This window comes from Rattus norvegicus, chromosome 2, assembly GCF_021556685.1.
Source record: "Rattus norvegicus strain SHRSP/BbbUtx chromosome 2, alternate assembly SHRSP_T2T, whole genome shotgun sequence".
NCBI lineage: Eukaryota > Metazoa > Chordata > Mammalia > Rodentia > Muridae > Rattus > Rattus norvegicus.
This window is the reverse complement of record NC_141535.1, coordinates 152,256,874-152,270,540: the sequence shown is the minus strand read 5'-3', so window position 1 is coordinate 152,270,540 and position 13,667 is coordinate 152,256,874. Positions and strand designations below refer to the sequence as shown.

Sequence of the window (13,667 nt, the reverse complement as noted above, 5' to 3'; positions counted from 1 at the left end):
ATATTTTTGTTGTATACCTTAAACCTCACTTTCCCCCTCTGCTTTGATCCAATGTACTCGCCCAATTTACCTGAAAGCTGTACATGGAATCAGCAACATTCTATTCAGGCAGAAACCTCGGATCAATAAAGGAAGAAAGTCTATTACACAGCTGTTAGGGGAGAGAGGAGCCTCCTGATGTATCGGTCTACTGGGCACCACCAATTAATTTATGCATTAGTGGTTTTGCATTCTCCTTAGAAGACAGAGATCTGTGGAAACATGGGATAGCTTGGAAGGAATCCCCTATGCATTAAGTCTGAGAGACAGTTCCATATTTGGAAGGTAAAGAAAATGAGTTAGCAATTGCAATGGACACAGAAGAAACCCTGCTGGATTAGAAAACTTCCTAGGATTTCTAGGGATGTTCCAGTGTTCCACTAGCAATACTGATATAGTAGTTAGAAAGCTGCTCCTTCAGGCACTTGCTGCATGGTATTTTTCTTCTATCATGTTTGTTTAAATATTGTCCCATTCCATAACCCCCATCTCTTCCCACCTCTTTCACACATGCCTGCATAAATGCCCCAAATCTGATATTAACCTAAAACTTCCTTCATTCTTTAAAGTGAGTTATTCATTAACGGAACCTAAATTACTGGTTGGTAGCAAATTCAATTCTTCTACACTACAATTCGGTCCCCGAGGATCTGCTGTAAGTCTACAGAGGAAGTCAGTGGAACTGTGCCAATTGTTAGATCCGAAACAGAAGTTTGGAAAAGGGAGAAAAGTTACTCATTCGCCTGATACCACACGGTGAGTCCACGAGAGGGACTCTAGCGCAGAGCTGCTTGACAAGCACACAGGGACCGTGCCAGCAGCCACCTACAGGACAGGCAGGCGCTGCTGCAGGGCTGCCTCTGAGCGAGGTCCTGGGTCCCAGCTGAAGTGTTCGAAGAATCAAGCATTTGCCTTCTGTTGCCTGCACCTGCCAGTGTCCCGTGCTAGGAGGTATGGCTGTCTTCTTTCCTGTCCCTTTGTTCAGCAGAAACAAAAGCTAATCAAAGTAAAGGCCAGAAACTGCAGGGAGGCAAGAACAGAGAAGGGCTGGGAAAGTTGAGCAGAGAAGCTTCCAAGGGCTGGCTGATTGTGCAGATAAAGTGCTTTTAGGAGCTGTGTACTGGACTCTTTGTGTACATATTGTTTTAACGCATAACTGTGGTCTTCTTTCCACACATTCATTCACCTTGAGAAGCCTCTTGCAATGAGCAGAGAAACAGTCCCTGCTGTTGTTTTTGCAGGAAGCTAAGTAGCCCCATTCCAGTCAGAGGCTGGACACTCGTCGGTGTGGTTCATCACTGCTGCTGTGTGCATATTACAAATTGTGATCTGAAATAGCTACTTCTTCGGTCTTTCAAACGCACATTTAAATTGATTTAATGATCAACAAGTGGGTTCAATGGCATCCATGTTTTAAAAGTTAAACCTAGGAAATGATTTGAATTCTTCATAGGGCAGAGTAATATTGGAAATTTAAATGACATAGTCATACATTCAACACTGGGTATCCTCATGGTTTGAGAATTTGGGCCTGCTTCCTGGAAAAACAATCCCAATAGAATTTGAATGTGGATTTTTTTAAAACCCAAGATATATGCTGGTCTAGAGGAAAATATGACCTGCCAAGTCAAAAGTTGCAGATGAAAATGGACATGTTATGAAATCATCCCAAAATTGAGTGCTGTAGAAAGTTTGCTAGACTCGATTAGTTGCCTCTCATTGTCCACAAATGGCAACACTTCTCCATTTGTGTTCAAAATTTGCAATTTCAAAGGACATGCTTTGAGCTTTTGATGAATAGACAGCAAAACTTCTCTATTTTATATGATCTTACAGCATGCATGCTGCAAATTTGAACTGTACGAATTTTGACAAAACCCCTCAGGTATGGGTATCTTGGAATTGTTTGGACTAATCTAGCACTGGAGGCTTTTGGTGCAAGTGAAATGCAGCAACATGTCACAGAAGAGGGAAGCAGAGCTGCCCAGGAAACAAAAGCAGTGTGTGGGGAGGGCTGAAATATTTTCGGGGGAGTCCCCTGGGAGCGCCTGTGGTCTTTTCACACCGTGTGAAAACGATGTTTCTTCAAAAGAATCTTTAATCCTTTCTTTCAAGGGAAAAGAATCTATCTGGGAAATTTATTCAGCTTCCAAATGGACCTAAGTTAGTCAACAGACATTTTTAACTCAGGTAAATTAAACGAACATGTTTTGATGCAGTCATGCTGCTCAAAGTGTAAACCTTGCTATTCTAGAATTTTTCTGAAGTAGGGACTCAGTCAGACCTATTCTAACCTGGGTTGTAAGGTAAAGGCTTGAATACCTCAGGACAAATTGGCTTCCTGAGCTAACTATCAAAATCTTCTCCTAAAGATCTGTCTGTGTTCTGAGGGCACTATCCCTACCTTACAGGGACTGAGCCCTGTATTTACTGACAGAGTAGCGTCTACAGACCCATGATGGGGTAAATCATTAATTAATATATTTATAAGTGAACAATGAGTATAGGTCACCTTGAAAAGTTCTGGTTCCCTGCAAGGGCATACCCTTCTCTGGTAAACAGGAGAGTAAATATTATACTAATACGGAAAACAGTTGTATTTGGATTACCCAGCCATGAAAAGTCTAAGATACTGCACCCTCGTCTGTTTCTGATCTGTAAACAAAACCAGATACCACTAGGCCATGGGGGAGGTAAGAAGAACCACAGTAAGGTTACTTCTCCAAGAAATCAGAGTTGCCTCCAAGAATATAAGTTAGTGAAATTTTCATGATACAAATGAAGTTTACCCACACTTAAGATTAATAAAACGTACAACTAAAATACATAAATGACACAAACAGAAAACAAAACAAGCAAGTAACCCTAAGTGTCTTTATACCAAGAACTGGATTTAGTTAACCACACCATGAGTTTCTGACTTTTAAAAGCTATGACATAATGATATGCTAACGGGACATTTTCTATAAGAATAAAAATACCCAGGGTCTAAGGGCATAAAATACTCAGGGGCTAAGGTAGGAGGATCTTGAGTTCAAGACTAGCCTGGCAACAGAGTGAGCTCAAAGCCAAGCTGGGCAACTTAGTGAGATGCTGTCCCAAGATAAAGTGAAGAATGCTGATAGAGGTCAACGGCAGAGCCTGGCCGAAGCTGCACAAGGCCTTAGGTTTCAACTCCAGTACCAGAGAAGCGGGATAATGCTCCAAAGGACAGAATGGAGGCCACTCTCGTTTTATACAGCACGGGAGAGACTAATTCACTGCCCAGGTCTCTATGCCCATGGCATAGCAGAGACTGGAGAGCAGGTCTCCAGGTTCCCACACTCTTACTGCCTGATCCTCTTGCTGGTGTCTATGGAACCTCAAATCCCAGATGCGACGTGCTTGAAACATTTAAGGACACTGAACAAAATTGAAGGATTTCAAAACCAGCAATCAGAAGAAAAAAGCCTGAAGAATTCTCTTCTAGTCCATCAAAGTGGGAGACTTCAGTGGTCATCTTGTACGCTGGAAAATTACTAAGAAAATAATAGACTTTGAGGGTAAGGACTGGCGTCCATCTTGTCGTGGAACTCTTCTGTAGACAGTTCTGCCTCTGAGGACAGGGAGAAAATAGGACTGAAGGTCAAGTGTCCGGGAAGATTTGTGCCATGATTCTTAGAATGTTGGCTGTAGCTCCTGACCTGGCTTTGTAGGGAGTATTCCCGGGAAGGCCCTGTCTATGTTTTTGAGTCCCTGACCTACTTTGGTGGGGAACACTCCCAGGAAGACATTGTCTGTGTTTTGTTATCCTGAACATGGATTTACCTGCAGGAGATGTGCCATCGTAATCTGACTGAAGGAGGGTCTGATGGCCAAGAGACCTACTATAGGAGCAAATTATGGATTTAAAAGAATAAAATTCTTTTTTAAAATAACATATTTTTAAATATGCACCCATATGTTTAAACAACTCAGAGGCTGGGTGAAATGCACACACAGTTAGTCCCAGCATTCATGAGGCAGAGGCAGACAAATCTCTGTGAGTTCAAAGCCAAGTTCAACTGCCTACATAAGGAGCCAAGTCTAGGCCAGCCAAGGCTACATAGGGAGGCCTTATTTAAAAGGAGTGGGGCTTAGATTGCCCCCTCCACACACTTAATCAAAAGATTAAGCTAGATAAACATTCTTCTGACTCTGTAACAATACTTAAAAATACAGTCTATATTATTTTATCTATGTAGATCAGCTGGGTTGGGACCCCCTAGAGGTCAAATAACCCTTTCACAGGAGTTTCCGATCAGATATTTACTTACGTTGCAATTCATAACAACAAAATTACCGGTAGGAAGTAGCAACAGTTTTATGGTTGGAGTCACCACAACATGAGGAATTATATTAAAGGGCCACATCATTAGGAAGGTTGAGAGCCACTGATATTGGTCAGGAAGAACCTCCCAAATTCCACCAAATAGAGTGAAAGGTTGCATGGTTTCGTGGAGCCAGCCTGTTCTCCCCACTAGTAACCCTAGATATCTTGAAACTTCCACTGACATTAATCTAGAGGCAGGGCGGCGAGGGGGTCGTTTCTTCCAGGCTGTGACCTACACACGGTTCTGAGTTTTGAACTCCTGTGTCTCACTAAGTTTCCTGCTCTGCAGAGGCCGGGTCATCCCACCACCCGCTCCAACCTGGCCGGCTTCCTGCGTGGCTTCCCCACCCCCACCTAATCTCGGAAGGGAAAGTGTAGATTTCCACGAACACAGGGCGTTCTGTCTTCTCAGTCCCCAGCAGCCCTGGGTTACTGGAGCTGCCTTTGTGCTTGAAGGTAGCTCTGCCCCGGAGCCAGAGCAGCCAGTCACCTGACCCGCCCAGGGAGCAGCCAGTGACTTCCGCTGCATTCCTGGAATTCTTCCACGCGGCCGGGCGGGTGGACAGCTGCGGGGTCACTGAGCTACACTGGGGCCGGCAGCCGCCTGCAGCCTGGACTTGAAGCTTTCAGCCAGTAGCAGCAAATGAGCCTTGGAGGAGTAGCTCGCAGGTAAAATGAGTTTGTGGGGACAGCCCTGCAATGGGCCACCGCGCGCAGAATCATAACTCTTTTGTCGCTCCTGATTTTTTTTTTTTAAGGAAGGTTAACTTGTCAACTAGTAAACTCCTTAAAAACAAACAAATTTCAAACTAAGAAAGAGTAGGCCTCAAGTTCGGTTCACAAACACATCGAGGGGAGCAAATTATGAGAGAAATGAAAAACGCAGAGTAAAAAGACAATTTATAGAACGGATTTCTTGGAGTTTTTTGTTTTGTTTTGTTTTTTTTTTGTGACCTCAGATATGGCATTAATGAATGGGTCCTGTTCTGTATCTGCCTGCATGGTTAGTGAGCATACTGAGAAGTTTCTAACCAAGAGCTTAGTGCACAGACAGGATCTGAGTATACATATTTATGTACATGTATTCTTTCATTTGTGCACCTATGTGTCTACCAAGCGTGCACTTATATGTATGTATCTGGTCTATATTACTACAATATCTGGAAAGGAACGTAGTTAAAATTAGGGAAATTTGGCCAGGCTCTGGCCATGTCTTTAGTTTCAGTTGCAAAATAAACAAGCAGGAGAAACCAGACATCTAAGCAAAACATTGACCAGAAAATAAATAACTGCTTTGCCAATCCTAGTTCAGAAAAGTGTCTGTCTAAGAAGGCTCTGGGGGGCTTTGAACCCGGAGACCTACAGCTCTCTGTCCTAACTACAACTGTTCTTTGAACATCAGGTTTCCCTTGCGTGCCTTGTCATACTCAAGTGACCCAAAGCATCGGAATAACGCTGGGATGTGGCAAACAGCAGCCCTTGGTTATGTGGGGGAAAGGTAGGGGCTGTATTCACTTCTTGATTATCATAAAAGATCCTATCTGACACCCTTTATCAAAAGACAGGCAAAGAAGGGAGGTATTTGATCACAGTTCTGTGTGATACAAGAGCTTTCAAACTGGGGACCCACAGACTCAGATGGTCTCTTCATTTTTTTAGGCTTAGGCTTATGGACGAATAAACAGCCATGGAGAAATCTGACTGGACAGATTGGGTCTTATGTAATGTTAATAGACTGGATGGGGAAAGCCATGAGGTCCTCTCTCCTCAGATCTTCGACTCTCTGTGTAGCGTTCCAGCCGCTTCCAGAGTATAAATCTTACTACCAGGAAAGCTGTGATAGAGGATTTCATAGAACACAGAAAAGCAAGAGAACAACAGACTGGTGTTCCCTGGATTTGTGGTTTGCTATGAGGCACGGGGCTCTAGTTTCTGTGACCTACCTTAGAGAAGAGAGATTCTAGTTTCTGTAGCTTGCCTCTTGCAGGAAGAGGAATAAAAAGGAATCAGGAGACAAGAGGACACAAGGTCATGGTGAAATTTTACCCCAAGGTGGCTTCTAGAACCTTCACTTTGGGGTATTAGTTTTTTAACCCCAGAGTCTCATTTAACAAGAGGATCTTGGCCTGATAGAATAGTCGCATTAGTCCCATTTTGCAGGTAACCCGAGGAAAAGTATATACCAATGATCTTACAAATGCCGAGTGAACAAACCAAGCCTAAGAATCCTACCTCACTTTAAAGGGCATTCCTTACTCTGAGTTTAGCACATGTGTGTCGAGTGAAATCTGTAAACATCTTGGCTTCTGAGATGTTGTTCAAATGGCTCTACAGGGCCTTTTGTGTCATCTTCTGCTAATGGTGGCCCACCGCCAACTCTTTTGGCGCTCACACATTCTTTGTTATAACACCCAGGAGACTTGTCAATATGTCATCTCTGCACTGCAGATTATTTAGTTCAATCACCATCCTAAGATGGACCTCTTTTGGCTTACAGTTCTAGGGGATACGTTCATCGTGGTTGAGAAAGTCTGGCAGCAGGTGCAGGAGGTCACACTGCCTCCAAACAGGAAACAGAGCAATGAATGCTTATGCTTAGAGTTATTCTGACTGGAAACTATGTTTCTGGCAATTATTTTGTTGAGATTATTTCTTGACATGTCTGCAACTGGAGAAAGGATGTGTTAAAAGAAAACCTTGGGTGGAGAACTAACCTAATATCTTGATTCACCCTTCCTCATTTTCCAGGGTACAAACTATTTGGGGATACACTAGCTCTACCCCTCCGGCCTCTCCCTCAGAGTTTCCCCACCACTCCTTTAATATTCAAGAGCTGTGCTTTGTTCTGATTCTCCTGCTCTCAGGCTCATCTAAACCTCGGGGTATAAATGGGCAAGGATACAGGGGTGCAGAAGAAACAGTCATATCTGTGCTGCCTCACTTTTTTCCACACCTTCAGTCTTAAATGTTAGCATTGCTCTAGGGCAGTGGATCCCAACCTTTCTAAAGCTGCAACCCTTTAACACAATTCTTCATGCTGTGGTGGCACCCCAACCATAAAATTATTTTTGTTTCTACTTTACAATTGCAATTGTGCTACTGTTATGAATTGTTATGGAAATATCTGATACAAAGGAGATCTGATATTAGATTCCCGTGAAAAGATTATTCAACCCCTCAAAGGTCGTGACCCACGGGTTGAGAACCATTGCTCCTGGAAATTTGTTCCTAACAGTGCCCACACATTTTCCTTGGCATCGGTAACACAGAATACTTTTGTTAGTTGGACCATAGCACTAGAGTCTCTGAATCTAAATCATGTCTACAGTTATGTATGCCAAGTTATTTAATTGCTTCACAAACTTCATCGGCAAACTGGGAATTAAATATCCTTCTACAGTTTTTATAAATATCAAGTGAGTTAACATTTGCAAAATTTCTATCTATGGGACATGACACAAAAATGAAGACTTGCAAAACCTTACATTTCTTTTTAAAATTGTTTTCCTTTTTATTAAAAATAGACTGTTTTCTCACATAATATATTCTGACTCCTCCCTCTACACCTCCCAGTTTCTCCCTACCTCCAAACCCATCCTCATCCACTCCCCTTCTGTATCTCACTAGAAAGGAACAGGCTTCTAAGGGATAATAACAAAACATAACAAAATAAGATAAGATAAGATAAAACAAAAACTATTACGTCGTAGTGGGACAAGAAGGGAAAGAGCCCAAGAGAAGGCGTAAGAACCAGAGAGCCACTCATTTGCACTCTTAGGAATCCCATAAAACCACTAGACTAAGAGGCATAATATAGACGCAGAGAACCTGGTGCCGAACCATGAAGGCCTGTGCATGCTCTCTCAGTCTCTGAGCTTTGCCATATTGGCTTAGAGTCCTTGTTTTCTTGGTGTCTTCAGTCCCCTCTGATCCTTACACTTTTTGCCTCCTCTTTTGCAGTTTCATGAGCCCTGAGGAGACAGATTATATAGACATCCCATTTAGAACTGAGTGTTTCAAGGAGTGTCTGTGTGTGTGTGTGTGTGTGTGAGAGAGAGAGAGAGAGAGAGAGAGAGAGAGAGAGAGCCACAAAGCTTCTCTAATGATGACTGAACAAGGCAGTAATCTATAAAGATAGATAGATAGATAGATAGATAGATAGATAGATAGATAGATAGATAGATAGATAGATAGATAGATATGCAGGCAGGCAGACAGATAGACAGACAGACAGATAGAGAGGGTTTCACTGCATAGCCCTGGCTCTCCTGGAACTTAACTCGCTCTGTAAACTATTCTGGCCTTAAACTCAGTGATCTGTGTGCCTCTGCATCCTGAGTGCTGGGATTAAAAACATGTGCCACAGTACCTGACTCTTTTTTTAAAGACCAGGATTATTAGCTTTTAACCCTAGTTCCCTGGGCTATGTACTATCAGATTCTAAGTAACCTAAGCAGTGTTGGAATGCGTTTCATCTCAATGCGTGGGCCTGAAGTCAAATTTCAGCTGGTTACTCCAAACTTAGTACCACCACTGATCTAACATAGTGGTTCTCAACCTTCCTGATGCTGCAACCCTTTAATACAGTTCCTTCTGTTCTGGTGATCCCCAACCATAAAATTATTTTTATTACCACTTCATAACTGTAATTTTGCTACTGTTGTGAATCATAATGTAAATATCTGTGTTTCCAGTTGTCATGACCCACAAATTCGGAACCATTGGTCTAGCATCTATTGTAGGGATGATACCATTGTATATCAAAGGGTTTGTGCTTGGCTCAGTGTTTGTGTGGCTCTTTTGGTAGCATACAAAATCCGTCCCCGCAGAGCCAGTGAAACTCTTTTGAAAAGGAGGCAGAAAGAGTGTAAGAACAAAGGGGATTGAAGACACCAAGAACACAAGGCCTTCTAAATCAACATAAGCAAAGCTCATATGACTCACAGAGGTTGAAGCAGCGTACACAGAACCTACAAGGTATATCTCTTCTGGTGGCATGTACCAAAGATGCTAGAACACAGCGGGGAAAGCTCTGTGTTGGTACCAGCTCGATTTCTCCATGTTTAATGAGTCGTGTAGGTATTGTCTTCAGCAATGAGACCTTGCTGCCAGTTTGTGAAGAGCAATCTATTTCCTTGGCAACAGCCTGGGTTGTTTGGAGATTCCCATGGGACCACTTTGGCAAACAACATGATTAGATGTAACCCAATCTCAGTACGAGAAGCCTTGTTTGGTAACAAGAGACAGCCAGGTGGGATTCTGTATCCCCTATTACTTGGTGATATCTTTTGGGTTGCCTTAATATGTGTACATATTTTAGAAGGTTTATACTGTATTAGATTTTCATACTGCCCCTCAAATGCCCCCCAGTTTTAACTGTCTCTCCACATATTTCCTATTCGTCTCACTCCTCCCAACCTAATCCTCCCCTTTCTGCTCCTCATCTGTCCGTAAGTATCTAATCTACTTCCCATTCCTAATAGGATCTATCTGTACCCTCCAGGCCCTTCTTCGGTACCGAACCTCTGTGGGATTGTAGTGTTGTTATCATTGATTGAACAGCTAATGTCACATATATGTGAACATATACACGTTTGTCTTTCTGGTTCTGGGCTACACACTCAGATTATTCTAGTTCCATCTATTTGCCTGAAAATATAACCAGCTGAGAAATAGCCTGTTGTGTAAACATACCAAATTTTCTTGATCTGTCCTCCTGTTGAGAGACATCTAGGTGGTTTCTAATTTCTGGCCACTATGAATAGAGCAGCAATGAATATGTTTGAGCAAGTGTTGAAAGATGAAGCCGCCGCCTTTGGGCGTATGCCCAAGAGACGTATACATAGCTGGATCTTCAGGTAGATCAGTTTGCATCTTCCTGAAATACCACCGTACTGATTTCCACAGAGGCTGTACAAGTTTGTACTCCACTAAAAATAAGTGAGTGTTCCCCTTACTCCCCACACTACTTACAAGTGTCAGCTCAGTCTTACCAGCATGAGCTGTCAGATGGGGTCTCAGAGTAGTTTTCATTTCAATTTCCCTGGATGTTGAACTTTAAGTGTTTTTTTCCCCCAGCCATTTGAGTTTCCCCTACTAATAATATAGTGATAAATGATCTCACCCCATTTTAATTGGATTACTTGTTCTCTTGTTACCTAGTTTCTTAAGTTCTTTATATACTTCGATATTAGCCCTCTATTGGATGTGCAATGGTAAAAATCTTTTCCCATTCTGTAGGCTGCTGCTTTGTCCAAATGATAATGCCCAGCGTTGTGCAGAAGCTTCTTTGTTCTATGAGGTCCCATTTGTTAATTGTCAATCCCAGTCTCCACGTTAGTGTGTACAGAAAGTATTCTCCTTTGCCAATGAATTCAAGGCTGTTAACTGCTTTCTCGTCTATCAGGATCAGTGAACCTGGTTTTCCGTTGAGGTCTTTGATCCATTTAAAGTTGAGCTTTATGTGGGGTGATAAGTATGAATCTGTTTGGACTCTTCTACCTGCAGCCGTCCAGTTTGTTGAAAATGTTGTCTCTTCTTCCATTGTCTGTTCCTGGCTCCTTTATCAAAGATCAGGCAGCTGTAGGTGTGTGGATTTGTGTGTGGTGTTCAATTCTATTCCATTGATCAACATGCCAGTTTTTGTGCCAATACCATGCTGTTTTTATTATTATTTTTGTAGCACAACTTAAAATTGGGAATGTATACCTCCAGCAGTTATTTAATTATTCCAGTCCTGGTGTGTGTGTGTGTGTGTGTGTGTGTGTGTGTGTGCGTTTGTGTGTGTGTTATGTGTGTGTATTGTGTGTATGGGTGTGTTGTGTGTGTGTTGTGTGTATGTGTGTGTTGTATGTGTGTGTTGTGTGTGTTGTATGTGTGTGTTGTGTGTGTGTGTTGTGTTGTGTGTGTGTTGTATGTGTGTTGTGTGTGTGTTGTATGTGTGTGTTGTGTGTATGTGTGTGTTGTGTGTATGTGTGTGTTGTGTGTATGTGTGTGTGTTGTGTGTATGTGTGTGTTGTGTGTGTGTTGTATGTGTGTATTGTGTGTATGTGTGTGTTGTGTGTGTTGTGTGTATGTGTGTGTTGTGTGTATGTGTTGTGTGTGTGTTTTGTGTGTGTGTGTGTGTGTGTGTGTGTTTCCATTATGCTGGAATTTTGATGTGGATGACACTGAATCTGTTGATTGCCTTTGGTAGGATATTTTTACTATGTTAATCCTGTGGATCCACGACCATGGAAGATCTTTCCATATTTTCATATCTTCTTCAATTTCTGTCTTCAAGACTCGAGATTTTTTTTTTCATTTTTTTTTTTTATTAACTTGAGTATTTCTTATATACATTTCGAGTGTTATTCCCTTTCCCGGTTTCCGGGCAAACATCCCCCTCCCCCCTCCCCTTCCTTATGGGTGTTCCCCTCCCAACCCTCCCCCCATTGCCGCCCTCCCCCCATAGACTAGTTCACTGGGGGTTCAGTCTTAGCAGGACCCAGGGCTTCCCCTTCCACTTGTGCTCTTACTAGGATATTCATTGCTACCTATGGGGTCAGAGTCCAGGGTCAGTCCATGTATAGTCTTTAGGTAGTGGCTTAGTCCCTGGAAGCTCTGGTTGCTTGGCATTGTTGTACTTTTGGGGTCTCGAGCCCCTTCAAGCTCTTCCAGTTCTTTCTCTGATTCCTTCAATAGGGGACCTATTCTCAGTTCAGTGGTTTGCTGCTGGCATTCGCCTCTATATTTGCTGTATTCTGGCTGTGTCTCTCAGGAGCGATCTACATCCGGCTCCTGTCGGTCTGCACTTCTTTGCTTCATCCATCTTGTCTAATTGGGTGGCTGTATATGTATGGGCCACATGTGGGGCAGGCTCTGAATGGGTGTTCCTTCAGTCTCTGTTTTAATCTTTGCCTCTCCCTTCCCTGCCAAGGGTATTCTTTTTCCTCATTTAAAGAAGGAGTGAAGCATTCACATTTTGATCATCCGTCTTGAGTTTCGTTTGTTCTAGGGATCTAGGGTAATTCAAGCATTTGGGCTAATAGCCACTTATCAATGAGTGCATACCATGTATGTCTTTCTGTGATTGGGTTAGCTCACTCAGGATGATATTTTCCAGTTCCAACCATTTGCCTACGAATTTCATAAACTCGTTGTTTTTGATAGCTGAGTAATATTCCATTGTGTAGATGTACCACATTTTCTGTATCCATTCCTCTGTTGAAGGGCATCTGGGTTCTTTCCATTTTCTGGCTATTATAAATAAGGCTGCGATGAACATAGTGGAGCACGTGTCTCTTTTATATGTTGAGGCATCTTTTGGGTATATGCCCAAGAGAGGTATAGCTGGATCCTCAGGCAGTTCAATGTCCAATTTTCTGAGGAACCTCCAGACTGATTTCCAAAATGGTTTTACCAGTCTGCAATCCCACCAACAATGGAGGAGTGTTCCTCTTTCTCCACATCCTCGCCAGCATCTGCTGTCACCTGAGTTTTTGATCTTAGCCAATCGCACTGGTGTGAGGTGAAATCTCAGGGTTGTTTTGATTTGCATTTCCCTTATGACTAAAGATGTTGAACATTTCTTTAGGTGTTTCTCAGCCATTCGGCATTCCTCAGCTGTGAATTCTTTGTTTAGCTCTGAACCCCATTTTTTAATAGGGTTATTTGTTTCCCTGCGGTCTAACTTCTTGAGTTCTTTGTATATTTTGGATATAAGGCCTCTATCTGTTGTAGGATTGGTAAAGATCTTTTCCCAATCTGTTGGTTGCCGTTTTGTCCTAACCACAGTGTCCTTTGCCTTACAGAAGCTTTGCAGTTTTATGAGATCCCATTTGTCGATTCTTGATCTTAGAGCATAAGCCATTGGTGTTTTGTTCAGGAAATTTTTTCCAGTGCCCATGTGTTCCAGATGCTTCCCTAGTTTTTCTTCTATTAGTTTGAGTGTGTCTGGTTTGATGTGGAGGTCCTTGATCCACTTGGACTTAAGCTTTGTACAGGGTGATAAGCATGGATCAATCTGCATTCTTCTACATGTTGCCCTCCAGTTGAACCAGCACCATTTGCTGAAAATGCTATCTTTTTTCCATTGGATGGTTTTGGCTCCTTTGTCAAAAATCAAGTGACCATAGGTGTGTGGGTTCATTTCTGGGTCTTCAATTCTATTCCATTGGTCTATCTGTCTGTCTCTGTACCAATACCATGCAGTTTTTATCACTATTGCTCTGTAATACTGCTTGAGTTCAGGGATAGTGATTCCCCCTGAAGTCCTTTTATTGTTGAGGATAGCTTT

General features: G+C 42.5%; 1 protein-coding gene across 13 annotated transcripts in view; it reads left to right on the top strand.

Moving 5' to 3' along the window:
* The first annotated feature begins 841 nt into the window (after positions 1-841).
* Positions 842-13,667, top strand: part of Veph1 (ventricular zone expressed PH domain-containing 1) — a 255,757-nt gene continuing 242,931 nt past the window's right edge. For 3 of the 13 annotated variants that reach the window (XM_087626911.1, XM_087626934.1, XM_087626889.1), the window contains exons 1-2: positions 863-990; positions 5,793-5,888. The gene's annotated coding sequence lies outside the window, so the exon portion shown is untranslated. 13 annotated transcript variants of the gene reach the window in all.